The sequence below is a fragment of the Salmo trutta genome, chromosome 13 (assembly GCF_901001165.1).
Source record: "Salmo trutta chromosome 13, fSalTru1.1, whole genome shotgun sequence".
Classification (NCBI taxonomy): domain Eukaryota; kingdom Metazoa; phylum Chordata; class Actinopteri; order Salmoniformes; family Salmonidae; genus Salmo; species Salmo trutta.
The window spans coordinates 536,456-563,941 of NC_042969.1; the positions used below are offsets into that span (position 1 = coordinate 536,456).

The 27,486-nt window shown below is 43.4% G+C and overlaps 1 pseudogene; it reads left to right on the plus strand.

The window, feature by feature from the left end:
* Positions 1 to 14,662: 14,662 nt before the first annotated feature.
* Positions 14,663 to 27,486, plus strand: part of LOC115205047 (multidrug resistance-associated protein 5-like) — a 49,992-nt pseudogene continuing 37,168 nt past the window's right edge.

Below are 27,486 nucleotides of genomic sequence, written 5' to 3' on the forward strand. Positions count from 1 at the left end.
AAGGCACTTATATTTTTTGTCTTGGCAATTCACCCTCTGAATGGCACACATGCACAATCCATGTCTCAAGGCTTAGAAATCCTTCTTTAACCTGTCTCCTTCCCTTCATCGACACTGATTTCAAATGGATTTAAAGAAAACCCTTCGAGTTCTGTTAAATAACTCTGAATCCATGGCAGAGGTTGAAAAGCCATAACAGATACGTTTTCTCAACAACAGTTTATGGTCAATAATATCAAAAGGCTGCACTGAAATCAGTATAGCTCCCACAATCTTTTATCAATTTATTTCAACCAATCATCAGTAATTTGTCAGTGCAGTACATATTGAGTGCCCTTCTCTGAAAGTCTATTGTTAATTTGACAGGCAGCCCCCAGTGGGTAAGGGTAGGTAACAACACATCTGCCACACTGATCCTCAACCCGGGGGCCCCTCAGGGGTGCGTGCTCAGTCCCCTCCTGTACTCCCTGTTCACTCAGGATTGCATTGCCAGGCACAACTCCAACACCATCATTAAGTTTGCCGATGACACAAAAGTGGTAGGCCTGATCACCGACAAAGATGAGAGACAGCCTATAGGGAGGAGGTCAGAGACCTGGCCGTGTGGTGCCAGGACAACAACCTCTCCCTCAACATGATCAAGACAAAGGAGATAATTGTGGCAACGCAATAAACTTTTTGTCCTGAATACAAAGTGTTATCTTTTGAGCAATTCGAAAACAACAAATTGCTGTGTACCACTCTCCATATTTTCAAGCATAGTGGTGGCTGCATCATGTTATGGATATACTTGTAATCGTTAAGGACTGGGGAGTTTTTTAGGATAAATAATACATGGAATGGACCTAAGCACAGGCAAAATCCTAGAGGAAACACTGGTTCAGTCTGATTTGAACCAGACAATGTGCCACGGTTGTTGGGATAGACGGACGAAGGCGCAGCGTGATTCGAGTTCCGCATCTTTTATTCATTAAACTTAAACCAAACAATAAACAAACAATGACCGTGAAGTAACAGAGTGCACATCAGCACTCAACAAAACAACATCCCACAAACCAGGTGGGAACAATGGAGAACTTAAGTATGATCCCCAATTAGAGACAATGGACATCAGCTGCCTCTAATTGGGAACCATACCAAGAGCACCAACATAGAAATAAAAAGACTAGAACACCCCCTAGTCACGCCCTGACCTACAACACCATAGAGAACCAAGGGCTCTCTATGGTCAGGGCGTGACAGTACCCCCCCAAAGGTGCGGACTCCGGCCGCAAAACCTGAAACCAAATGGGGAGGGTAGGGGGGGTGACTAGTGGCGGCTCCGGTGCGGGTCGCTGCCCCCACCCAGACCCCGGATCCGGCCATGGCGCCTGGCTGAACGCCGTGCCTGGACTGGGCATCGGCGCAGAGGAAGGCTCCTGCCATGGAGCGGGACTGGATGCCGTGCCTGGACTGGGCACCGGTGCAGAGGAAGGCTCCTGATATGAAGCGGGACTGGACACCGTGCCTGGACTGGGCACTGGCGCAGAGGAAGGCTCCTGCCTTGGAGCGGGACTGGACGCCGTGCCTGGACTGGACACCGGCGCAGAGGAAGGCTCCTGCCATGGAGCGGGACTGGACGCCGTGCCTGGACTGGGCACCGGCGCAGAGGAAGGCTCCTGCCATGGAGCGGGACTGGACACCGTGCCTGGACTGGGCACCGGCGCAGAGGTCGCAGCCCCCACCCATTCCCCGGATCCGGCCATGGCGCCGGGCTGAACGCCGTGCCTGGATACTTTCTGAAGGAATACTTTTAGAGAGCAGCTCACGTGTAACTGACGGCTCATGTGTAACTGGCGGCAGAGAAGTAAGGCGCAGGAGAGCAAAAACTGATTTACAACGGTGTCGTTTAATAAACATAAAAACCACCATAAACAGAACAATCAATGAATGGATCAAACAAACAAAACCCGGTATCCACCAGCATAACGTACACAAGCACTACAAGAAACAATTCCGGACAAGGACATGGGGGGAACAGAGGGTTAAATACACAACATGTAATTGATGGAATTGAAACCAGGTGTGAGGGAAGACAAGACAAAACCAATGGAAAATTAAAGGTGGATCAGCGATGGCTAGAAGGCCGGTGACGTTGACGACCGAACGCAGCCCGAACTAGGAGAGGGACCGACTTCGGCGGAAGTCGTGACATCACGTGGACTCATGTCTCAATAAACCCTGCATAGAGCTCATTAATTTATGTATGCGCAGAAAGGGGCTTTAAAAATCACAGTGTTCTCCAAGAGCCGGTGCTGCAGCAGAGACAGAGCACAGCCAGCACAGCGAGCACCACTCCAGAAACCCGTGCCCACAGCGGGCACATGGAACGGTGTCTTAGAAATTGCAGACTATTGAATATTAAAGCTTGGGCGAAAGAGATGTATATTTCTTTGAGGATACTAGTGGGAGAGAGCAGCCAATCTGTGCTTTGCACAAAGATCTTCTTGAATTACTTATATTCGGTTGAATAATTATTATCACCTCCAGACTTTGAATGACAGGCACGTTTTTGGCCACTGTGCATTCTTAGCTGGCACATAATATAATGTAGGCTACAAGCTTGGTGAAAGGGTGCATGTCAATAGCCTAAAGTGGCTTTCTCTCCTTGTCTTTATTCTTTCATTCTAAAACATAGAATACGTAGAATGTCCAGCAGTTATTCACTCTCACAAGTCCAGTTTCTTCACATCAGTACAGAGGAAGGAAATGAGAAAAATAGAGAAAGCCACTGTTGGGGCCACCCCTTCCTGTTCAGATCCCGGTAACGGGATTGCTTGACAAGATACATGGCGCGAAATTCAAAACAGCAAAAATCGAATAATTTAAATTTCTTAAACAATCAACTATTTTACACCCTTTGAAAGATAAACATCTCCTTAATCTAACCACGTTGTCCGATTTCAAAAAGGTTTTACGGCGAAAGCATAAAGTTAGATTATGTTAGGACAGTACATTGACAAAACATTACACACAGCTATTTTCAATGCAAAGACAGGCGTCACCAAAAGCAGAAAACCAGCAAATATTTTGCACTAACCTTCGACAATCTTCATCAGATGACACTCCTAGGACATTATGTTAGACAATACATGCATTTTTTGTTCTATCAAGTTCATATTTATATCCAAAAACAGCATTTTACAATGGCGGTGATGTTCAGAAAATATTTAGCCTCCAAAACTGCCGGTGAATTAGCACTACAATTTACAAAATTACTATTCGAAAACATTGGTAAAATATAATATTGTCATTCAAAGAATTATAGATTAACATCTCGTGAATGCAACCGCATTGCCAGATTTCAAAATAACTTTACTGTGAAATCACACTTTGCAATAAACGAGGTACTATGCTCAGAAAAATAGGCTAGGCGATACAGACTAGCGCCATCTTGGAACCATCTAAAATCAAATATACTATTGTAAATATTCCCTTACCTTTGATTATCTTCATCAGAAGGCACTTCCAGGTATCCCAGGTCCACAACAAATGTTGTTTTGTTCGAAGTTCATAATTTATGTCCAAATAGCTCCTTCTTGTTAGCGCGTTCCGAAGGCTACTCAAAATGTACGAAGCGCACGGAACATGTCGCCACGAAAGTACAATTTTTTTTCTTTATTTACATTCGTTCAAACATGTCAAACGTTGTTTAGCATAAATCTTTAGGGCCTTTTTCAATCAGAACTTCAATAATATTCAAGGCGGACGATTGCATTGTCTTACAAAACGTTTCGGAACGAAAGAGTACCCACATGCAAGCGCATCATAGTAGTAATGGCCCTCCCCCTATGACCAAATTTCCAGGCCTCTCGTTCGGTCAGTTTTTACAGGAGAAGACTCAAACCACTTTGTAAAGACTGTTGACATCTAGTGGAAGCCTTAGGAAGTGCTAAATGAATCCTAACTCACTGTGTGTTTCATAGCCAAAGGCTTGAAAGTGATTCCACACATCAGATTTCCACTTCCTGTTAGGTTTTGTCTCAGGGTTTTGACTGCCATATGAGTTCTTTTATACTCACAGACACTATTCAAAACAGTTTTAGAAACTTTATCGTGTTTTCTATCCAAATCTAATAATAATATGCATATTCTCGTTTCTGGGCAAGAGCAGTAACCAGTTTAAATCGGGTACGTTTTTTATCCGGCCGTGAAAATACTGCCCCCTAGCCCCAACAGACTACTGAGATGTACACATGGAGGGAGAATCTGTCAAAAACCTTATCAAACTGTGTGCTGACACCATGTGTAGTCCATATTGAAGATTCCCAGGGTGTAACATTCGTCGTTATGGGTTGACCAAGGCGCAGTGTGAGTTGGGTTCATCATATTTTATTTAAAGGTGTACCAGCAAAAAAACAGTAAACAACGCAACGAACGAAAAGCTTCGTCGTGCAATAAATGCATGCAACCAAACAAAGACAAGATCCCACAACTGAATGTGGGAAAAGGGGCTGCCTAAGTATGATCTCCAATCATCTACAACGATAGACAGCTGCCTCTGATTGGGAACCATACTAGGCCAACAAAGAAAAAGAAAACATAGATATACAAAAACTAGAGTACCCACCCTAGTCACACCCTGACCTAACCAAAATATAGAAAATAAACAGGAATCTCTAAGGTCAGGGCGTGACAGTACCACCCTCCCAAAGGTGCGGACTCCGGCCGCAAACCTGAACCTATAGGGGAGGGTCCGGGTGGGCATCTACTCTCGGTGGCGGCTCCGGTTCGGGACGTAGCCCCCGCTCCCTATGCTGATCCCGCCATTTCTGTGGAACCGGACAGTGGATCATCGCCGGAGAATCTGGACCGTGAGTCAAAATTGATGGTCTCAGGCTCACCTGAGTTTGCTTGGGCCAGGAAAGGTGGACCTGAGAACCAACTGGGGTGCTTTAACAGTGCTTTTAGTATGGGCCTGGTTGCATGGTCTGCTGGATTGCTGTCAGTGTTGACATAACACCACTGGTCTGGATGGGTAGACTTCCTGATGCGAGTTATCCTATTGGCAACATACACATAGTTCTTGGTTACAATGTCACCAAAAGATTCTATCTTACTGTCTGTGTAGAACTTGGCCTAATTTACATCAAGGTCTATTTCGTCTCCGATCAGTTCATACATCTCAACAGCTAGCACAGCCGCACACAGTACTAGGAGTGGGATAGTGTGGGACGGTCGAGGAGCCAATTTAGATTTGACAAATCCAACATGGCATTGACCTTCCGAGTCAATAACTCTCAGGTAGGCTACCGCTCCTATGGCTACTGTAGAGGCTTCCGAGAAGATGTCTACCACTCAAAGAGAGCTGCACAAGGCGACTGGGATGTAGTTCCGCTGAATATACACATGTTCCAACTCCATCAAAGATTCCTTCCACATTTTCCATTCCTCTTCTTTTTCTGTGGGAAGGGGGGCATCCCCCTCACTCTGATCAGAAGAGAGTTCTCTGATTAAGGCTTTACCTTGCATTGTTATTGGAGCCACGAATTCAAGGGGGTCATAAAGACTCTTCACTGTAGACAGGATGCTTCTCAGTGTAAAAGGCTTCTCTTTGTGGGACACCTGGAATGTGAAGCTGTCTGTTTCCAGGTTCCAAGAAAGTCCCAGGCTCCATTGAAAAGGGGAGAAGTTCCACTCTGAGGTCCAGGTCATTTAAGTCTTTAGCACGGTCCTCCATGGGGAAGGCTTCCATAACGGTGTTGCTATTGGATGCAATCTGGTGTAATTTCATGTTGGACTCCATTAACATTGCTTGTGTTTTTCTCAGAATGTTGGCAGCTTCTTCTGGAGTAGCTACTGATGTCAGCCCATCATCGACATAAAAGTTCCTCACTACAAACTGCTTAGGTTCTGACCCGTGTTACTTCTCAACCTGTAGAGCTGCTTGTCTCATGCAGTACATGGCTACGACTGGTGAGGGACTGTTCCCAATTATATGGTCTATAATCCTGTTCTCAGTTATGTTTCTATGTGGGTTGTTGTCTTCATACCAGAGAAACCTTAAGCAATCTCTGTGATCCTCACGTTCACCAAAACATTTGATGCACATCTGTTGTTGCGGAAGCCCATTAGAATGCCCAAGAGTGTGTTTTTTAAGTCTGGACCACTGAGCAGGACGTCGTTCAGTGACACGCCTTGACACTCAGTGCTGGAGTCAAACACCACTCTTATTTGTTCAGGCTTTTGTGGATGGTAAACCCCAAATATTGGCAGACACCAGCGCTCTTTGTCTCCCTCTAGTGGTGGAAAAGGTTCGGCTTGGTCGTTATCCAGCATCGTTTGCATGAAGTCAATAAAATTAAGTTTCATGTCAGGCTTTTTGTCTAAAGTCCTACGAAGTGATGTGAGATAATTAATGGCCTGCTCACTGTTATTAGGAAGGCGACGTCTAGTAGAGCAAAAGGGTAGTGGAGCCACCCAGTTGTTTCCATCATCCTGGAAAACCTGTTTGTCCATAATGTCCAAGAAGGCTTTGTCCTCCACAGATGGTGCTGGTTTATCATCGTTTTGTCGAACACGGAACATCCCAGGCTGTCTGTGTTCGCTTGAATCTCAAGTGCACTGTAGAGAAAGGGATGTGTTGCTGAGATATGCTGCTGTAGTTCTCTTTCACCTGGATGATGTTGGGGCAAGGGCTCAGATAGGATGTGCGACCATTGTGAAGTATGTTGTCCTGAACACGTTAACACTGGCTGGTAGGTGAGCCATTCCCAGACAGACCTCACCCACGATGACCCACCCGAGGTCGAGTCGCTGTGCATAAGGAGTGTCGTGGGGCCCATTGATTTGCTCTCGTACCTTGTGTACCCTTAAGATGTCTTGTCCTAAAAGCAGGAGGATGGGAGAGTCTGGGTCCACAGCTGGAATTTTGTCTGCCACTGGTTGCAGATGGGGATGATGTTGCGCAATGACGGGGGAGGGAATCTCCATCCTATTGTCTGGCATAATGTCACACTCTATCAAAGTAGGGAGAGTGAGCTTCATGTGTCCGTCTTTAGACTGCCACCTTTCAGTCTTTAGCTCTGTGCTGAGTTGACCCACCACATCGGAAACAAATTACATTCTTTTTGAGATATGATTTGCGCTCATCTAGAGTTTTTTTACATCTAAACCCACAACACTTTTTACGAGGATGAGGCTTGTTATGTATTGGGCAGTGATGGTCAGGGCTTTTATCTTTGTCTTACTGGGTTTGGTTTGGTGGTCTGAGGGCTCAGATGACACGTCTGTTTTGTGTACAGTCACAGGTGTCTTGCTGCTGTACCTGACAGGTTTCTCACTTTTTCATAGACATCTGGGTAGTTGAGATGTAGAGGGTGAAACTGGCGCCATTTCTAGTTTTTGCCTGGTTCTTGATGAATCTCAAGAAGAACGAGAATGGTGGGAATGCTACCCGATAGTCCTTGTATTTGGATCCCTGTGCTATCCATTTCTCGTGTAAACTGAATGGAAGTTTCTCTACTAAAGGGTTTACCCCCCGAGATGTCTCCAGATAAGCGAGACCTGGAAGGTATACTTCTACATTAGCACACTCCAGTTCAAGAAGAATGTCACCCAGTTCTCTTAGTTTGTGATTGTCGTTGTTAGACAGTTTTGGAAAATTATACATTTTCTTCAACAGTTGTAATGATGGTCGTCTAAAGGGGACCAAGATGCGGCGTATGAAGTGCTCATATTCACTTTTATTCAACTCTAAATCAACAAAACAACAAAACAACCGTAAACAGTCCTGTCAGGTGCAACATACACAAAACAGGAAACAACCACCCACAAAACACAGGAAAAAACACCCCTACTAAATAGGACCTTCAATTAGAGGCAATGAGGAACAGTTGCCTCCAATTGAAGGTCAACCCAAGAAACTTAAACATAGAAATAGACACACTAGAATAAACAGAAATATAATAACATAGAACATAAACCAAAAAACCCCGAAACACATAAAACAAACACGCCATGCCCTGACCAAACTACAATGACAAATAACCCCCTTTACTGGTCAGGACGTGACAACAGTGCATTCTCGATCACTTCGGGTGTACCATAGCACTCTTCGAGTCATTGCCAGACCATGGTAAGCCCTGCTGTTGTGTTGAGAATATGGACAGATCTAATTCTCTTTGCTTGCTCAGATGACTCTGCCCCTAGCCACTTGGAAATTAGATCTGACTCTTCCCTGGCTGATAGGTTCAAGTCTTTGTTTGCATTGAGAAAATATGCTTTCCATGCCCAATAATTTTCAGGCCGATCATCAAACTTCAGGAGTCCGGGAACTCACCATCTCACAGTGCAGGAGGTACTTGGTGAGATCTGATGCCCGGTGTGACTCAGGGAAGCTTTGTGTGGGTGACTGGAAGTGAGATTGTTTTCCATATCTACCATGCTGCTGTTCATTTCTTTTGAACGGAGAGTATTTACTCATGCCCCGTTGTTTGCTACTTTCTGGATTGTGGCGTGTAGCTGGGTCAACATTAAGCTTGTGTGTCTCTACTTCAAATGGCACTTCAGCAAAGTAGGGCCTAGCATGTTGTTGCACATACTCACAAGTACGTTGGACTGGACTTAAGGGCTGTGTCCCTGTGTCTAGTTCTTTGCGGAGTTCTCTGCGTTGTGATTCTACAGTTTCTTCAAAGGCTGCAACTTCAGCCAAAGCAGCAGCAGCAGCTGCTCTCTCAACTTGGAGAACATATACACTTGCATCGAGGTCAGCTTTTTGCTTCAACAAGCTGGCCTCCAGTTCTGCCTTTTGTTTCATCACAGAAGCTTCCTTTTCAGATTAGGAGACTTGAGCACACACTGCGTCCTCCTTGGCATGTGCTTTGATGGCTGCAGAACTCGCCGTTGAGGATCTGCTTGACTGTTTTGATGACCTTGATCTTGTAGACTGAGACTTGGTCCCAATATGCTATAGAGGCTCCTCCGTCACTTACTCGCTCTTCTTTCTGTCGAACACTTGGCTTTGGTTGCTGCATCGTAGACTGCTGGTCTTCCCTAGGATCAGAGGCTTTGTTGGCTGATGAACGTAGAATCATAACCATGTGCGATTATTCTTGTGCTTGAGCCCGCCGTGATTATGTTTTTTCACTATTCTGCCCTGGAATTGTGTTCCCATGCAAAACTAGACAGATGGCTAACAACTGAGTCTTCAATAAAACTCCCAAGGCATGACATTTCTTGAACGAATATATTGAAAACGTTTATGTTGTGAAACTGCAAATACATAAAATAATATACTTTAGTATTCAATTCACATTGACTGTATTGACTGTATTCACATTGGCTGTACATTATACAGTTCAAGTTCAAGTTGCATTAATACAAAGCACGTGCCAAGGTACCATGTATCTGGCATCATGCCAAACCAGATAGATCATTACCATATCAGTGACAACTAGCCAACTACTTTCATTATTCTAATAACGTGCAAACACCTCTGTACAATAACAAAGCATATTACACTAGAAACAATAACAAAACTATAGTATAGTATGTTTTACAATTCGCTTACATGACGCACAAGCAAACTAATACAGCATACATGGAAGGCAAGGCAATTTGGTTAGTAAATGTAAGCAATTTTCAATATTATCATCACTAGCAATACGGTTGAATTGAATTTACAAACAAATATTTTCCGAGACTGAAGCGTGACAAGAAATAGCTGCACTGAAAGAACTGCACCGTAGCGTTGTTTTTAGCTGCTTGTCTGCTTGCGGAATGACTACTCTACTCTACTTCCTAGTCTTTCTAAATACCAGAAAGTTCCCCTAGGGGGCGATGAACACCATGGAACACAATGAAAGTCAATCTTAACCACTATAATAAAAGTATCTGTTACAACAGGATGGTACCACATGCAGCGATAATGTATTGGGCCTGTAGCCTACTGCACAAATCTCATTGCTACAGAACAGTTTTTAATTAGTTAATGTTTCATATGCTTACGTTTTTTAAGCCATGTTTTTTTTAAATCGGAGCTGTAGATCTTGGCTTGCATTTTGATTCAGAAAGTGATCTTGACTCGTGATTGGAAGTCCCATAGGGCGGCGCACAATTGGCCCAGCGTCGTCTGGATTTGGCCGGGGTAGGCCGTCATTGTAAATAAGAATTTGTTCTTAACTGACTTGCATAGATAAATATTTTTTTTTTAAACAGATCGAAAGACGATGCAATCTCAATTGCATTCCACACTGCCCTCACCCACCTAAATAAGAGGAATACCTATGTGAGAATACTGTTCATTGACTACAGCTCAGCGTTCAACACCATAGACCCCTCCAAGCTCGTCACCAAGCTTTGAACCCTGGGACTGAACATATCCCTCTGCAATTGGATCCTGGACTTCATGACGGGCCGACCCAAGATCGTGGACAACAGGAAATGGGGGGGGGGAGCACGCCCACATCCACATCAACGGTGGATGTGGGCGCGGGTCGAGAGTTCCTCTGTGTCCAAATCACTAAGGACTTAAAATGGTCCACAAACAGTTGTGAAGAAGGCATACCATTGAGAGCATCTTGACTGGCTGCATCACTGCTTGATATGGCAACTGCCCTGCCCTCAATTGCATTGCGCTACAGAGGGTGGTGCAGACTGCCCAGTACATCACTAGGGCCAAACTCCCTGCCGTCCAGGATCTCTATATCATGCGGTGTGAAAGAACGGCCTGGAAAATGTATAAAGATTCTAGCTACCCAAGCCATAGACTGTTATCTCTGTTTGTGGTACCGGAGCAACAAGTCTGACACTAACAGGGTCCTGAACAGCTTCAATCCCCAAGCCATAAGACTGCTAAATGGCTAACAGAATGGCTACACGGACTATTTACCATTCTATTTTATAAAGAACATTGCATTGACTCTAGGCACACTCACATACTCACTCTATGCACCCTCTACACTCGCACACAATCACACTTCATTTTCTCACACGCACATAACAAACACACACATTCATACTGACTCTACACACACACACTCACACATAATCTTATACGCTGCTGCTACTCTGTTTATCATATATCCTGATGCCTAGTCACCTTACCCCTATACATATCTACCCTGACCACTCCAGTATCCCTGCACATTGTAAATATGGTATTGGCACTGACCCTGGAACTGACCCAGTAGCTTACTTATTTCTCGTGTTCTTCTTATTTCTATTTCTAGTGTGTTTTTGTTCTACTTTACTTTTTTTTAATAGTACTACTTATATTGATTACAACATTGTTGGGAAAGAGCAAGCAAGAAAGACATTTCCCTGTACTTGTGCACGTGACAATAAAACTTGCAGATCTGCAAATCTCTTGAAATTATTGGGGGAAAAATGTATTGTTAGTATTTTAAATATTAGTTTTATTAGTTTTATTATTCAAGTGTATCAAGGGGAGCACCCCTACTTCCGCGGCTCTGTCTGTGCTTTTCTCACTAAGATTTTGGGCCTATTCTAAATACTTTACAATGCATCCTTCCTTTCTCACTTATTTAATGGTACCTATCCAATGTTATGTCATGACTGGATTAGCCTATGTAGTGAACCCTTGATTTTCACCTATCCAACAGTGTTAACTTCAGTGGTTGCACTGTATGGGCTGGATAGGACAAAACCTATATAGGTAATTGTAAAGCTGTTATGGTTTCTTAACATTGTTCATACTGTAACAACGATGTTTCTCTTGTCCTAAAGAGGCCTTTACAAGCTTGTTAGTACTGAGTGGATCACATCACTGACCAAGGTTAAGCAGCACTTGCAATACAGAAGAGTTTGACGTGCCAACAGGTGTCACTGTAGACTAATTCCGAGGTGAGACATTTACATTTTAGTCATTTAGCAGACACTCTTATCCAGAGCAACTTACAGTAGTGAATGCATACATTTCATACATTTTTTTTCTTCCATACTGGTCCCCCTTGGGAATCAAACCCACAACCCTGGCATTGCAAACACCATGCTCTACCAACTGAGCCACACGGCTAGCCATGGGTACATGTTTTGAGTTTCTGCCTATAGGACGGTTGGAGCAAAATGGAGTCGTGGTCAGATTTGCCAAAAGGAGGGCGGAGGAGGGCCTTGTACGCATCGCGGAAGTTAAAGTAACAGTGATCCAGTGTATTGCCCATGCGAGTGCTACAGTCAATGTGTTGATAGAATTTAGGTAGCCTTGTTCTCAAATTAGCTTTGATAAAATCACCAGCTACAATAAATACAGCCTCAGGATATATGGTTTCCAGTTTACATAGAGTCCAGTGAAGTTCCTTGAGGGCTGTTGTGTTATCTGCTTTGGGGGGGGGGGGATATACACGGCTGTGACTATAATCGAAGAGAATTCTCTTAGGAGATAATGTGGTCGGCATTTGATTGTAAGGAATTCTAGGTCAGGTGAACAAAAGGACTTGAGTTCATGTATGTTATAATGATTACACCATGAGTTGTTAATCATGAAGCATACACCCCCGCCCTTCTTCCCAGAGAGATGTTTATGTGGGTGTGATGCATGACGAAACCCGGTGGCTGTACCGACTCCGACAACATATCCCGAGAGAGCGATGTTTCCGTGAAACAGAGAATGTTAAAATCTCTGATGTCGCTCTGGAAGGCAACCCTTGTCCTAATTTCGTCCACCTTGTTGTCTAGAAACGGGACATTGGCGAGTAGGGTTGCACATTTTGGGGAATATTCAGAGATGGAAACTTCCCAATGGATTTAACGGGGAATATTTGAACATGAATATTAATACCATTTAAAATGTCAATGTTTTTTGCACTGGATATATTTACCATATCATATAGAGACAGAAACATAAACCTTTTACCTTATCATAAGTAGACATAATTACAAATGATTAAATCCTTCCAATAGAAAACAATTAAGTTACAAATTGTACTTTAAATGAGTTGACTCTTCACATGGGATGATTTCACTGAACAAAAGGGAATATTGAATGATCCCCAATGATCCATCGCATCTCCCAAAAACGTTTTCAACATATCTGTAAAATGATAGTCTAGAAACTAAAGCTTTGGTTGTCTTCCTCTCAGCCTTCCACGTCTTCTCCCTGGACCTCCTCAATGTCCACCTCTTGAACATCAGACTCTGAGGCCTCATGGAGTCTATTGGCCACCCTGTGGATCTCTCCAAGAAGCAGCTGTGTCATCAAGTACTTCTCTATTATATAACAGTGGATACTGAATAGAAAAGGATGTTGGCCAGAATGACTTGATTAGACCAAACCTTTATAGCTGAGGTGTTAGTATACCTAATAAACTAGTGTAGCCTACCAAGGCCAAAATTGCAGTAAGCCCTATGGGTATTTAAACTTTCTCAAGCCCTCAAGGTGAGTCTTCAAAGTTGTATTATTTATTGTTATTCATTGAACTACCTGAAACATGAGCTTTTTACAATTCAAATCATCCATTCTTGCCAGGGGCCGACTGACTACTGATTTGCAAAATATTGCTTTGTCTCCCCCACCCACTCCCCTGCCAGCTGGGTAAACAAAGCCTGTTCCAACATACTGTAGACATCCTTACTACCATCTATTGCCTGGCCATTAGCACTAACTGCAAGAATGCTAATGAACACCCTGGGCACCCGTTTACTTACACACACACACACACACACACACAGCCTTGCTCATGCCCTTGAGCAAGGCAACTAACCCTAATTGCTCCAGGGTCACCGTTTATTAATTTCAGACCCTGGCTGTGGGCACACTCTCAGACTGTGTCTCAGGGAGAGTTGGGATTTGCAAAAAAACACATTTCCAAATCCCACATGTGTATAAATACACAGTTGTACATGTGTGAAATAGGACAAATATAAGCACCCGCCAAATTATAATACAATAGTTTATTGAAATAAATGGTACAAAAGAGATGGATTGCTTAAACCTACAGTATTGCATAACAAATTACTTTTCATAAGGAATCAAAGTGCCTCTAATCAACAACAGAGCTTTTTGCACAATATACCTTATTATTTACAAAGCTTTGGCAATACTTGCACCATTCATGATACAATGCAGGCATGCTTGAAGCCACCATGTTACTTTAGGTTATTATTCTGTCACTGTCCTTCCATGCAAATCACATGCTAACTGTGCACACAACTCAGCTCCCTGGCCTTGGCTGGACTGCTGTCTTGTTTACCTTTATAGCCAAATATACCATAGCTCGGAGAAACCTAATCTGGTCGCGCGTGCTGTCAGAGTTCACCATGTGCCTTTCTTGTCGCAACCATTCACGTTGCTACGGCGACGGAGCAAGCAAGGCTACGGTTGGTTAAGCAGTTATGACGTCAGGTGAATATAGGGAATTCCGTATGCACGAAGTGGAAGAACAGCGGAGTTGAGAACTCATCAGCGAGATACGGGCGAATTTGTAACAAAACTCGCAAGAAGTGTTATTTGGGACCTGGCTTTAAATTATTTTACAGTTGACGGTATATAAGTGTTGCTTATGTACTTTATCAAGCGTTGCGCAAAACATAAGTCCATATGTGCACTAAAATAACATTTGATGCAACCTTCGAAAGTTGTATGTATCAAATCCAATGAGCCACACCTCAACCATTATTCATAAACATCAGATTTGAGAGCTGCACCGCAGGGGAACAACTCAAACAGAGACTGCAGACTTTCACATGTAAGTTTCTTACAGCCTGTAATGTAGATGTTGAAAAAGTTTTATAATGTTTAACTGGAGATGATTGTGATGGATGGTGATTGTGGTTTGTTAGGATTGAACTGGCTATTTGTTTGCATAGCCTATATAATATAACGGAGAAGCTATGCTACAATATTAAGTATATAAACTATGGATAAGTCAACTGCTGAAGACAAGAACTACACCCGGCAACAGGAAGTGCGTCACGAGGCTAGGACCAGCCTGCACGCCAACGATAGGATGAGTAAGTTTAAACATGCTCATCCTCCCTCTGACAGGCCAGCATTGAGCCGGAACTATCTCTGTCAGAGTATTTAAGGATGAACAAAGGATGTGTCGTTCTCTTCTCTGTCTGCCCTGCGTGGGGTTACAGTGAGGCCGTATATATGAAAATCATAGTACAAATGGAAACTATCATTCTATTTACTAATAGATGAATTAAATAATCATTGTAAAACTAAGTTGCATGGTTTGTTTATATCCTAATACCAGATTCGATTGACGCAACCCGACAGGTTGTTAAAAATTATATCCACTTTCATAAAATTATATCAATACTGTAACGACCCTGGGCTTATATGCGCGGATATCAACTCTGCCGCATGCGCATGTTTTTGTGGCACAGTCGATAGCGCGCTGGACTTCGGGCTAGAACATCAAGGGTTTGAGAACTGCTCCCAGCCTATTTCATTACAATACATTATACATTTTTCAGACAAAATAGCTTTTGACCTGCCATTTATTTGGACTTGACATTATCAGCAAACAAAGATGTCAGAATGTAGGGTAAACAAACATTTATGTCTGCTTATTCTCAGGTCACCCTCTTAACCTCCTTTGGTCATTTGAAAGTCATCTTAAATTAATATTAACCAGTTTTGGCCTAATTCCATATCTATTTTGTTGCCCTTTTGTCTTTTGTTGAGTTCATACATTTACCCATCCCACAGTTAGCCCAGCAGCAGAAAGTCAGGACTGACCAACCTGGTCTCAGACTTACGTATTATTCTGTATGTAAATCCGAGACACCGTTTAGTATGATATTGTCATGACGTTGGCCTGTGGGTAAGGTTTATGACCCCCCCATAAATACCTTCTCCCTTCCCCTCTCTCTCTGACCCTACTGAAGGACTGGAATAGCCTGTGTTAAATATAGAGAGTCTGGGAACATCAAACAAATAGGGAAAGGAACCATCTTTTGTTAATAAAACCAGTTGGAAATATGCTTGATAACGTAATGAGTATGTATGTCAGTTCATTGTTATCTGAGACATTATGATTGATGGCAGGACGATATAAACTGTACCGGAGAAAGTATACACCCTCTAGTTATCAGAGTCACATGGAATTGTTATGCAATTGAAATGTTTGATATTGAAATTGTTTGTTAGGAGATTAAATGTAATTTTAGCTTCCAAATGAGAGAATTGGGTTTTCATAGGGAAAGTGCCCTGCCGATCAGTGGCCAACCCTGTGAAGAGACATGGGGTTATAAACGATGAAACCCCTCCTTTCCCCCTCTCCACTATATAAGTCTTTGACGAAAAGACATTCACGTGTTCCAGTACGTGAGGACTGCAGCCTCTACGTTATAAGGACAGACACATATCAAGAACAGAACTAAGCCAACCTCGGCGTGAGCTATGGTATGAACTGGTATGAACTTTGAGCTTATTCACTACAGAAGTGATACTTCCTAGCCGTTGAGTTAGCCGTTGCTAACGTGGGCTAGGAAAGGACGGACGACGGATCCAGTCTAACAACCAGACGAAGATACCACCACCATTGACATTCTTCCACTACACAACAGGAAGATCTGTTGGCCAACCACGGCCAGCATCTACGACCAATCTACCGAAGCGCAGCTCAGAGTAAATATTTATTGCATTTTCCTTTTCCAAATGGGCGGTAATTTAGAATGCATAAGATAATGTATTTACGATAGCATAGCTGCTGTTTCTGTGTTCCTAAATCTTCCCGCTCTTTCATTCAAGCCCAACCCCCTTTTCCTTTGTGTAACCAGCCATGATACAGGCTCAGTCCACCAGGACGTTTTCTGTATGACATCATATGAATTCTGTGTATTTGTAATTCTGTGTGATTAGTTAGGTATTTAGTAAATAAATAATGAAACCCAATTTTGTATTGCTGATTCAACTTGTTAGCCAGGGTTCGTGAAGATAACCAAGAATTTATAACTTTCATGATGAGATTGAAAATAAGATAAGATTGACTGCTATCGATGTAAAATATTACTAAGTATTTTAAGAGTTTATTCAGAAGATAACAGCTCTATAAACGTTCTTCTGTGGTGCCCCGACTTTCTAGTTAATTACATTTACATGATTAGCTTAATCAGGTAATATTAATTACAGAGAAATAATTTTATAAGTTAGCATGTCATATCACTTAATCCGGCATAGCCAAAGACACGACATAATGGAGCCCCCGTGCGAGGAATCTAAAATAGGATGAAGCTTTCATTTTGATTCAGCCTATATAAAATTGAAAAGCAGATTACATAATATACCAAGTTGATTATATACATTATGGGAATTGTAGATCGGAATTATTGGTGCGTGTGTGCTCTGGAGAATCGCCTCAGTGTTGTGCTCTGAGGTAGTCAGTGGGTAGCATACCCTATACAGTTCTGTATGAGGGCTGATAAAGCTATCTGATAAATAGCGCGTTTGGCCAAACGCTGGGCTATTTCTGCCTCGCGCGTTTCAGACGCGTGTTGGCTAGGTCATTATTAATTTCTCGAGCGAGGACAAAGACCCAGCCGATTGAAATTTAGGAGAGATTAGCTTGACCAGTTTATAAGTATCTCTCTGTCTGTCTCTCGCGTTTCGATGCGAGGAGACCACGGTGCATTTTGTTGTTTACCGCGAGTTCCGGTTAAAACATCGTCAAATATCGCCGAAAAGGGTTTGAACATAATACGTTATAAGTAAAACCTTTCCCTTGCCAAGGGAATCCTATGTGAGCATTTTTCAGGCATCAAGTAGCATTAGCTTGCTCGAGATGCTAAGCTAACAAAAGGGAAAACAGCCATTTTGTTTGTGCCACATGGTAATTCATCCGACTTGCGGAACGAAAGTCCTGCCCTGGGTACTTCCGTTGATTTCAACGTGTGCCAGCAGACTCCCCTATGAGAGTCACCAGTACTTTTTTCAAATAATTAGTCAGGTGACACTCAAGTCGTTACTCATGATATCCAGACGGATATCGATGTCTTATTCAATTGAACTAATAAGTGAAATTGCCAGATTTACGTTCTCAAGTGGATTTTTTATTTTTTTTTAAATATCCAAATTGATGAGTTTTCTAAATGAGACATTGTAAAAAAAAATCCACATTAACCTAGATGAATAAACCTCTAAGGTTAATTCAAGTTTAAATCCCAAATAGCCTATACAGGTTTGATTTATCATTAAAATTGATCAATCAGTAAAATTTGGTTTTTGCAAAACCCATTCAGTAATCCAGTACTGACAGAAGTCCCGCCCCAGCGGGAATCCCATGTGGCTTCGGCCCAAGGAAGAAGTGTACCATAGTGGGAAGTGTTCCCAACATTTAATCTACTGTTTACACTTATGATATCCAATCAATGGAGATGGTAGGGATTATCGTCTCATTCAATTTAATAAGTTAAATTGTTGAACAAACCTTAATGTTCTTCCAATCAAATGAGACACTTTTAAAACTTCTCATATTAACCTGGATGAAGCAACCTCTAAGGTTAATTCAAGTTAAATACCCAGATAGCCTACCCAGGTAGGATTAATCATTGGCATTGATTAATTCATTCAATTTGCTTTTGCAAATTCATTCACATCCAACTTCCACATTACTGGTACAGTACTGATGGTTCGTCAACATCTATAAATAGATTAAACTTGTCTTTGCAGCTTCCAATGAATTCCAAACCCAAACATTGAAAAAAAAAATAGGAACATTTTTCCTCTAAATTTTTCTAATAATGTGCAAGCTACCAAAGGAGGTGGTCACCACTCCTCCACTAATTAGTGAACCTCCACCCATAAAAGGATTGATCTCTGACCTCAGCAGCGATACCAACCCTAATTATGCCATTAGTGAAAAATCAGCCGAAATTGCGAACGCTGTCCAAAATCAACCATCAAACACAGGCTTTGTGACGGTTCTCTCCACTTTAGCACTTATGTATCGCCATCAAAGGTTGGCATCGATCCAATACCACAGTGCACAGCTGAAGCACGTGCAAGACATGGCTAACATGAGGGCACAGGTGGAGAGAACTGAGCAACTATTGACAAAAGCAGGAAATGAAAACATTCTGCTAGTCAAGGAACTGCGTTTGAAATCGGAACAATTAAAAGTAATTGCAAATACTTATGACGATGAACGAGCACAAGCTCTTCAACAGAATCATATGCTACAGGAACAACTCGATTTAGCCAAAACTAAATACGATGATGTCCACGCCAAACTAGATAAATCTGAAGAGTTATCTACAAACAGGAGCGCTCAACTTGACAACATGCACGCTGTTTTGTTGAATGTTACTCAAAATAACACGGTGCTCCTCAAAGCGCTGCAGAACAAAGACGATCAGTTAATGAACACAGTGACAAAGTTGGATGATAAATCAGCAGAACTTATTGAAGTTGCTGACCAATTGAATGATGAGAGAACTCAGGTGATGAGGATGGAAATATTGATTTCTAAGCAAGCAGAGGAAATCTCATCACTGAATCTCTCGCTCCGTACTCGAGACATCTATCTGCAAACCATGACAGATAAGTTTGAGACCGAAAGGAGCAGGTGTGACACTCACGTGTCCAAAATTGGTACTCTAAGCGCTCAAGTGGACTCTGCAATGCAGCAGAAGACCACCCTTAGGTACCATCTGGAGGAAATCCAGAATAGTCACGCAGCATGACTACCCATCCAAGCAACCGGAGTCCGGTACTCAAAGGAGTGAAGACGATAGGTTTCAGACATTGCATCCATCATGTGTCCGTCAGTCTTCTCCTCTTGGCCAACAAAGCCAAAGCTTGGCTTCTCCTCTTGGCCTTTCGGCCCCAATTTCTCCACAGGATGAAGCCAACCCTCTCCGCCCGCTTGGCGCGGAATACCTTGACAAACTCGTCAAGAATTTCCCCACCTTTGACCCCGTTCCAGGTCAGCCAAACGATACTGAGACGTTCCTAGCTGACATAGAGGACGCGTTGGATGGCTACCCGAACGCTACGGGTTCTGACAGGGTTTACCTGTTGAAGCGAACGTCGAATAGACACGTGACGAGGTTCATTCGCCTACAACAGCAACACGTGCTAAATGACTACGCTAAACTTGCCACAGCTTTGAAATTAGAATTCAGTGGTTCTGCGACTCGCAAACACGATAGCTCACTGGCTAACACGGTCAAACAAGCTCGAAACGAACACCCACAAGCTTTCTATCATAGGCTTCGTTCAGCTTACTTTGGCCTACTCACAGAAACAGGAATGGAAGAGCTGTTACCATTCAAACAAATGTTTCTGTCGAACATGTATCCCACCTTCATTACCTACTTGGGCCCTGCAGCCCACGTTGGCTTGCCTATCTTACAACTCAGAGAGCTTGCAAGCACAGCTTTTGAGGCATCAAAAGCTCGCAACGCTAAGAGCCCTGACCACTCGGTTTTGAAGTTTGACCAGGAGCACTCACTCCAGTTAGAGGGTGCATTATCAGGTATTGGAGCGTCGAGAGCTGACGCACAACAACAGTTTCTACCACGAAACCATGATTCCAATAACCGCCGCGGTCGAAATAACTGTAAAGTACGTCGCCTTCAAAACGACTACCGCTACAATCGACCTGTTCGCTACGTTCCTGTACCCAACCCACACAAAGTGTCAGAACACAAGGGTAACAAAGGGTTGAAGGACGATCAAAACGTAGACCAATGTTCTCCAGAAGTCCCACTACGGGAACAACTAAAGCGAGAACAATTTGAGAAAAGGGTAAAAGATAAGTCACAAGGACTAGACGGGGAATTACCGGACACCAGGTCCGCAGGAATTAACACCCATAGCAAGGACGTTAAAGTTCAAATTTCTCCCGCTCTCATTCAAGACCCTATCCAGGGCCCGCTTGATCAAGAAACAAGCCCCCGGGCTCGGTCTATAGACTCCGATACAAAAGTTGCGAAGGTAAAGGTCAAACGCTTAGTTAAAGCCAAGCCCACTCAAAATCGGAAAAGTCAATCTGCTTCCATCTTGAACAGACATGGCACATCACGTCGTTGCGAACGACCACTCCACTTTGTGGGGAATATGTCCACTAACCACGAATCTAAACGGCCATACCTGGAAACAGTCCTGGAGGACTGCTTAGCCTGTCAGGCGCTAATTGATTTGGGTGCGACAATATCACTCATCTCTCAAACATTGTTTGATGATCTCAAAAGGGCTTTGAAGCCAACTAAACGTTGGTTAAAAGTGGAACGATGCGACACTACACTTCGAGGGGTCACTCAGACTACCTCGCCTCTCACATTGAGAGTCATGCTGAAACTACACTTCCAGGACGTATCGCTCGTTCATCCTGTGTATGTTACCAGCCTCGAAACTGTAACCCTGTCACTTGGAGCAGACTTGATGGATCGGTTACTCCCATTGATGGATTGGAAAACCAACCAGGTATGGTCACAGGCCACAGTGCCTTCTCCACTGACCACACTGTCTTCCCCTAACGCTAGCTGCAACGCAGTCCTTCACGAGGGGTATCTGTCAAAAGCACCCCTTGGGAAAAAGACGTGTAGAAACCTCTTGGTGCAGAATCCGATCCAAGGAGATATTACGATATCTCGACACATTCCATCAGCCAATCTGATTGACCATTCTTTTCATGATTTCGAGCCAGCTGTCTCTGTGAATGAGCAACTTCCCTCCTTCTTGCAGTCGTGCAATACGGTAGTTGAGATGAACTTCTCTGGCCCTTCGGACACTTCCGCAAGCACTGCGGCCGTCTCAGCAAGAAAAACATTGATGTGCAGAGTACACTCTGCTTCCGATGATACACCTTCTGCTTTGTTGGGGACTGTCACCCCTTACAATGACACTAATGGCGTCAGTCCAGCAACTGACCCGATGACTCCCATTGGTGAAACACTTTGCGATATCACAGACCGATATCCTCGTCTCAGTTTGCAGGTACTGAAGAGGTTGCCACACGCGGACGCGGTGGTGACTGACAGACCTCGACAGCCACTGAGGGTGTTGAAGCACAAACACCAGGAGATTTGGTTGAAAGGTTACAGCCATTCTCATAATAACGCGGCCACTGACAACTCGTACATAGGGTCCGACCTTCTCGTTTGCGCCTCGGACACCAACACCACCCGCTGGTGGGGGGGTCCCGAGACACAAGGGGGGGGAATAGTAGCCCAGACCCATGATGAGCCTCATCGAGGCCGGTGGGGGGGGGGTCGAGACTACGGACAACACCGTACGAGGCCGCCAGAGCATAAATCAAATCTAGTTGTAAACTCCCTTATGAGAACAGTGAGGAGCAGACAGGCCCCTAGACGGGGATTATCTTAGAACACATCTAAGACAGTACTGAGGTGTACCACACTGGTCGTAAAGGAAGTCCAGTGGACTTGTCCACCTCCAAAACAAATGGCAACAATAATCATTCCTTGCCATGTGTAGGTTCAACTACAATACAACTAGTAATATGCTCCAATCATGTGTTCCGGTAGATAATATTTCAGAATAAATCGGTAGGACAACTGGACCCCTTGAATACCAGTACCAATACCACAGTCAGTCCAGCAACACTCAGTAAGAGGATTAGTAACCTCACAAGTTAAATTGCTATTGATAATAGCGACATAGGAGTCACTCAGAGTGCAACACGGGGAAGGGAATCTCCATTGCACTCCTCCAATGGTTAACACATGCCACTAATAAATAGAACCCTCCGTTCAGGAGAAAAGTTATTAGAAGTCATGAACCATGATCACACCACGTACGACTGGTCTAATACTTAGAGTACTTCCGTCGTGAGGTTAGCTCCTCCGTGGATAACATAGCTATGAAATAGACTTCATACCTACCGCCACTACAATAGTGGAAGACACCGTGACTTGTAGAAAACTACTACAGACTCCCTTGACACCAATTCTGACTGACCTCCAGGCATTGACCTGAAAATTACCTGACTACGTCAGACTCATTCTGAACAAGTTGTAATCTGCCAGGATACTTGGTTATCTTCCCTTGACATGCGCGATTGTGTAAGCATAAACGCACATGCACAACGGAACATCCAATTAGGATTTATGCTAGGATCACTTAAGGGTCCAAACAAAATACCAGCCTTAGTAAAGTTGAACATTTACTTCTAGGCCTTTGACTCTACAGCACTCACCAGTTTTCTAACCAGAAGTCCATAGGTCATCCTGTAGACTGCCCAAAACTAGTGCCTCACAGCTGTAGACTTATCATATAGTTGTCAACTTAGGATAGTACCCTAAGCGCCACCCCGCAAATTAGGAAAGCCCTAGATATGACATTAGACAATGCCATGATAGGGTCATTTTGCCAAGACCATGGACGTAGATAGAATACAGTCCAATAAGATGATTAAGGTGGCATAACTATTTCGTTTTGTTTATGCTTTCATTAATTTTGTTTCATTTTCTTTGGCACATAGAAAGTGATAGAGCCATAAACAACTCCCCCATACAACCATCAGTTAGTGCCACAACGCCGCTCATTTGGGAGGAAATGTAATGATATATTTCATGAGTGTGTGTGCGTTGTTAACCTCTGCCTAAGTTACTGCCCAGATATTCCAGTCTGGACGACCAGACGACGGGTCCGGAACGACGATCCCAACCCGGACATCCGCTGCCGAGTCATGGAACGGACATCTTCATTTGCAGAGACCCTACCCGGGTCGACCACCAGAGGGGGGACTGCAATAGCAACCACCAACTGGACATCTGCTGCACAGCCTTGGAGCGGACTTATTCATTTGCAGACACCCTACCCGGGTCGACCGCCAGATGGGGACCACAACGATGATCCACAACCCGGACAACCCACGTTCATTTTTATGTTGGTTTACAACATGCAGGTTAATCGCAAGATTGAACCCAACATGGGGGGACTGTCATGACGTTGGCCTGTGGGTAAGGTTTATGACCCCCCCATAAATACCTTCTCCCTTCCCCTCTCTCTCTGACCCTACTGAAGGACTGGAATAGCCTGTGTTAAATATAGAGAGTCTGGGAACATCAAACAAATAGGGAAAGGAACCATCTTTTGTTAATAAAACCAGTTGGAAATATGCTTGATAACGTAATGAGTATGTATGTCAGTTCATTGTTATCTGAGACATTATGATTGATGGCAGGACGATATAAACTGTACCGGAGAAAGTATACACCCTCTAGTTATCAGAGTCACATGGAATTGTTATGCAATTGAAATGTTTGATATTGAAATTGTTTGTTAGGAGATTAAATGTAATTTTAGCTTCCAAATGAGAGAATTGGGTTTTCATATGGAAAGTGCCCTGCCGATCAGTGGCCAACCCTGTGAAGAGACATGGGGTTATAAACGATGAAACCCCTCCTTTCCCCCTCTCCACTATATAAGTCTTTGACGAAAAGACATTCACGTGTTCCAGTACGTGAGGACTGCAGCCTCTACGTTATAAGGACAGACACATATCAAGAACAGAACTAAGCCAACCTCGGCGTGAGCTATGGTATGAACTGGTATGAACTTTGAGCTTATTCACTACAGAAGTGATACTTCCTAGCCGTTGAGTTAGCCGCTGCTAACGTGGGCTAGGAAAGGACGGACGACGGATCCAGTCTAACAACCAGACGAAGATACCACCACCATTGACATTCTTCCACTACACAACAGGAAGATCTGTTGGCCAACCACGGCCAGCATCTACGACCAATCTACCGAAGCGCAGCTCAGAGTAAATATTTATTGCATTTTCCTTTTCCAAATGGGCGGTAATTTAGAATGCATAAGATAATGTATTTACGATAGCATAGCTGCTGTTTCTGTGTTCCTAAATCTTCCCGCTCTTTCATTCAAGCCCAACCCCCTTTTCCTTTGTGTAACCAGCCATGATACAGGCTCAGTCCACCAGGACGTTTTCTGTATGACATCATATGAATTCTGTGTATTTGTAATTCTGTGTGATTAGTTAGGTATTTAGTAAATAAATAATGAAACCCAATTTTGTATTGCTGATTCAACTTGTTAGCCAGGGTTCGTGAAGATAACCAAGAATTTATAACTTTCATGATGAGATTGAAAATAAGATAAGATTGACTGCTATCGATGTAAAATATTACTAAGTATTTTCAGAGTTTATTCAGAAGATAACAGCTCTATAAACGTTCTTCTGTGGTGCCCCGACTTTCTAGTTAATTACATTTACATGATTAGCTTAATCAGGTAATATTAATTACAGAGAAATAATTTTATAAGTTAGCATGTCATATCACTTAATCCGGCATAGCCAAAGACACGACAATATGTTACGTTTCGTATGGTTTCTATTAATTTGTGGATGTCCATCACCCATTACGTATGATGTTACAAGTTATATATTATATGTTACGAATTTCCTAGATGTATGATATGTTGTGAATTTTAACAAGGTCGCTAACGTTAGCTAGCTTGGTTAGCTCCCAGCAAGTTGATCAACTTTAAAAGCAGAATTACTTTCTCATTGTTCCTCAATGCACTGTATGATAATACATTTTGTAGCTCTGAGTCTCTACTTTTATCCAATGTAAAAAACACATTTTCAAATTTTGATACATAAAACCAAATCCAGGTGGTGTCACATATCATACTAATACATTTACTATGTTGTGTCTAGTGTATGAGACCAGGCTGAATTGACATACTGTAAGGAAATCATTGATTTCAACAAGTTTGGGCAGTGCAGTCCAGGGGATGTTTCCTTGGCAGGGCGTTTATTTTGGAATTGTTTAGGCTTGGACTTTGCTATAGCACTTGATTCTGCAAAGTTATCAGCCTGGTGGACTGGTGACAAACTACACATGATAAAGGTGGAAGTGAATCTTTCTTGTGTGTGTGTGTGTGTGTGTCCACCGGTGAGTCAGCAAAACAAAGAGGCTTCTCTAATGGGGCTCAGAGGGAGGTGGTAAGGCAATAGACAGACAGAGATAAACAGACAGTTACATTTAGAGAGTGAACTGAAATTCATGAATTTGAGGACTTCGACTCTAAAGTGCTTGAAACCACTGCACTCAAACGTGTTGTTAGGCCATCAAGTGTCTCTGCACATGTAAAAAAAACGTGACTTCAACTGAACAGCAGCAAAACCGAGGCCCTACTTTCTGGCACCCCCCACCAGGTCCAGCACTCATCAATAACACACCTCACCATTGCAGGACAGAACATCGCTCTCTCCCCCTCAGTTTCCAATCTAGGTGTAAAGCTTGATTCCCCCCTGACTTTTGACAGCCACATAAAACAACTGTGTAAAGCGTCATTCTATCACCTCAAGAACATTGGCAAACTCTGTCCCACCCTCACTCAGTCTGATGCAGAGAAGCTCGTCCATGCCTTTATCTCCTCAAGGCCGGAATACTGCAATGCACTCTTCATCGGGATCCCTGGCAGGAGTCTCCAGAAGCTCCAATACATCCTGAACAGCGCTGCCAGGATCCTGGATGCGAGTGAGAAAACACCATCATATCACCAGGAGCGGAGGACCAACGGAAAGGAGCGGAGGACCAACCTCCGCTCCTTTCAGCTCGACCGCCCCATCCTCTGGAATGCCCTCCCGGACCACCTGAAAGCAGCACAGACTATGGGCTCCTTTAAAATGGGCCTAATGACCTTTCTCTTTAGGAAGGCTTTCTGTTGATAGCTATGCTCCTTGGTGTCCTTGTCCCTTGTAGCGTCAGCTGTGTTCTTTGTGTCAGTTGCCCTGTCTACTTGTCAATTCTTAATAAAAAAATAAAATAATGATGAGATTATTCTGTAAAATGAAAAGCGCTTTACAAATGTAATAAATTATTATTATGACCATAATTCAACTCCAACCCTCATTCCCCACAGAAAGGTCCAGTTCGAACACTTTTACATGTCAACTAACCTTTGTGTTTGCCTTTCCCCTCTACAGAAGGGCAGCCATGTTCCCTGATGCCCTAGAAGCAGCTGGCCGGGTGGAAGGCTTGCCCCTGACCTCCCCCGCAACCCCAACCTTACCTGACCCTGATGAAGAGAAAGGCCAAAGGGAGGTGGTGGCGTGGACCAGTCCCAGGCGGAGATCTGGCCGCTCCAGTCACAGCCTGCAGATAATGAAGCCCTTCAGGATAACACACAAGTAAGCACCCTCTTTTTAGGGCCTTTACTCAGCTCCTAATCTGAAATACTGCAATGTTGAGACTAAAGAGACCGTGTGCCCTGCTGAGTTGTGAGTGTATAGGTGCAACATTTGCTTTGCAACACAAATGGCACCTTATTCCCTTCATAGTACACTACTTTTGACCAGAGCCCTATTAGTCCTGGTCAAAATTAGTGCACTGTGAAAGGAATAGGATGCCATTTAAGGGAATCGCTAACAGAGGGCACTGCATTTAAATGCAACTTTTTTCCGCTGCTTCCCAAGTTTTCTATGAAGTGCCTGCAAACTGCTGTTCAAACAACGGTTGTTCATGATTCATTTTTCCGAGTCAGTGAAGGTTCAGGGCCTCTTTCTTATTTTCTTGCTGTCTCTCTTTCTTGCGCTCTCT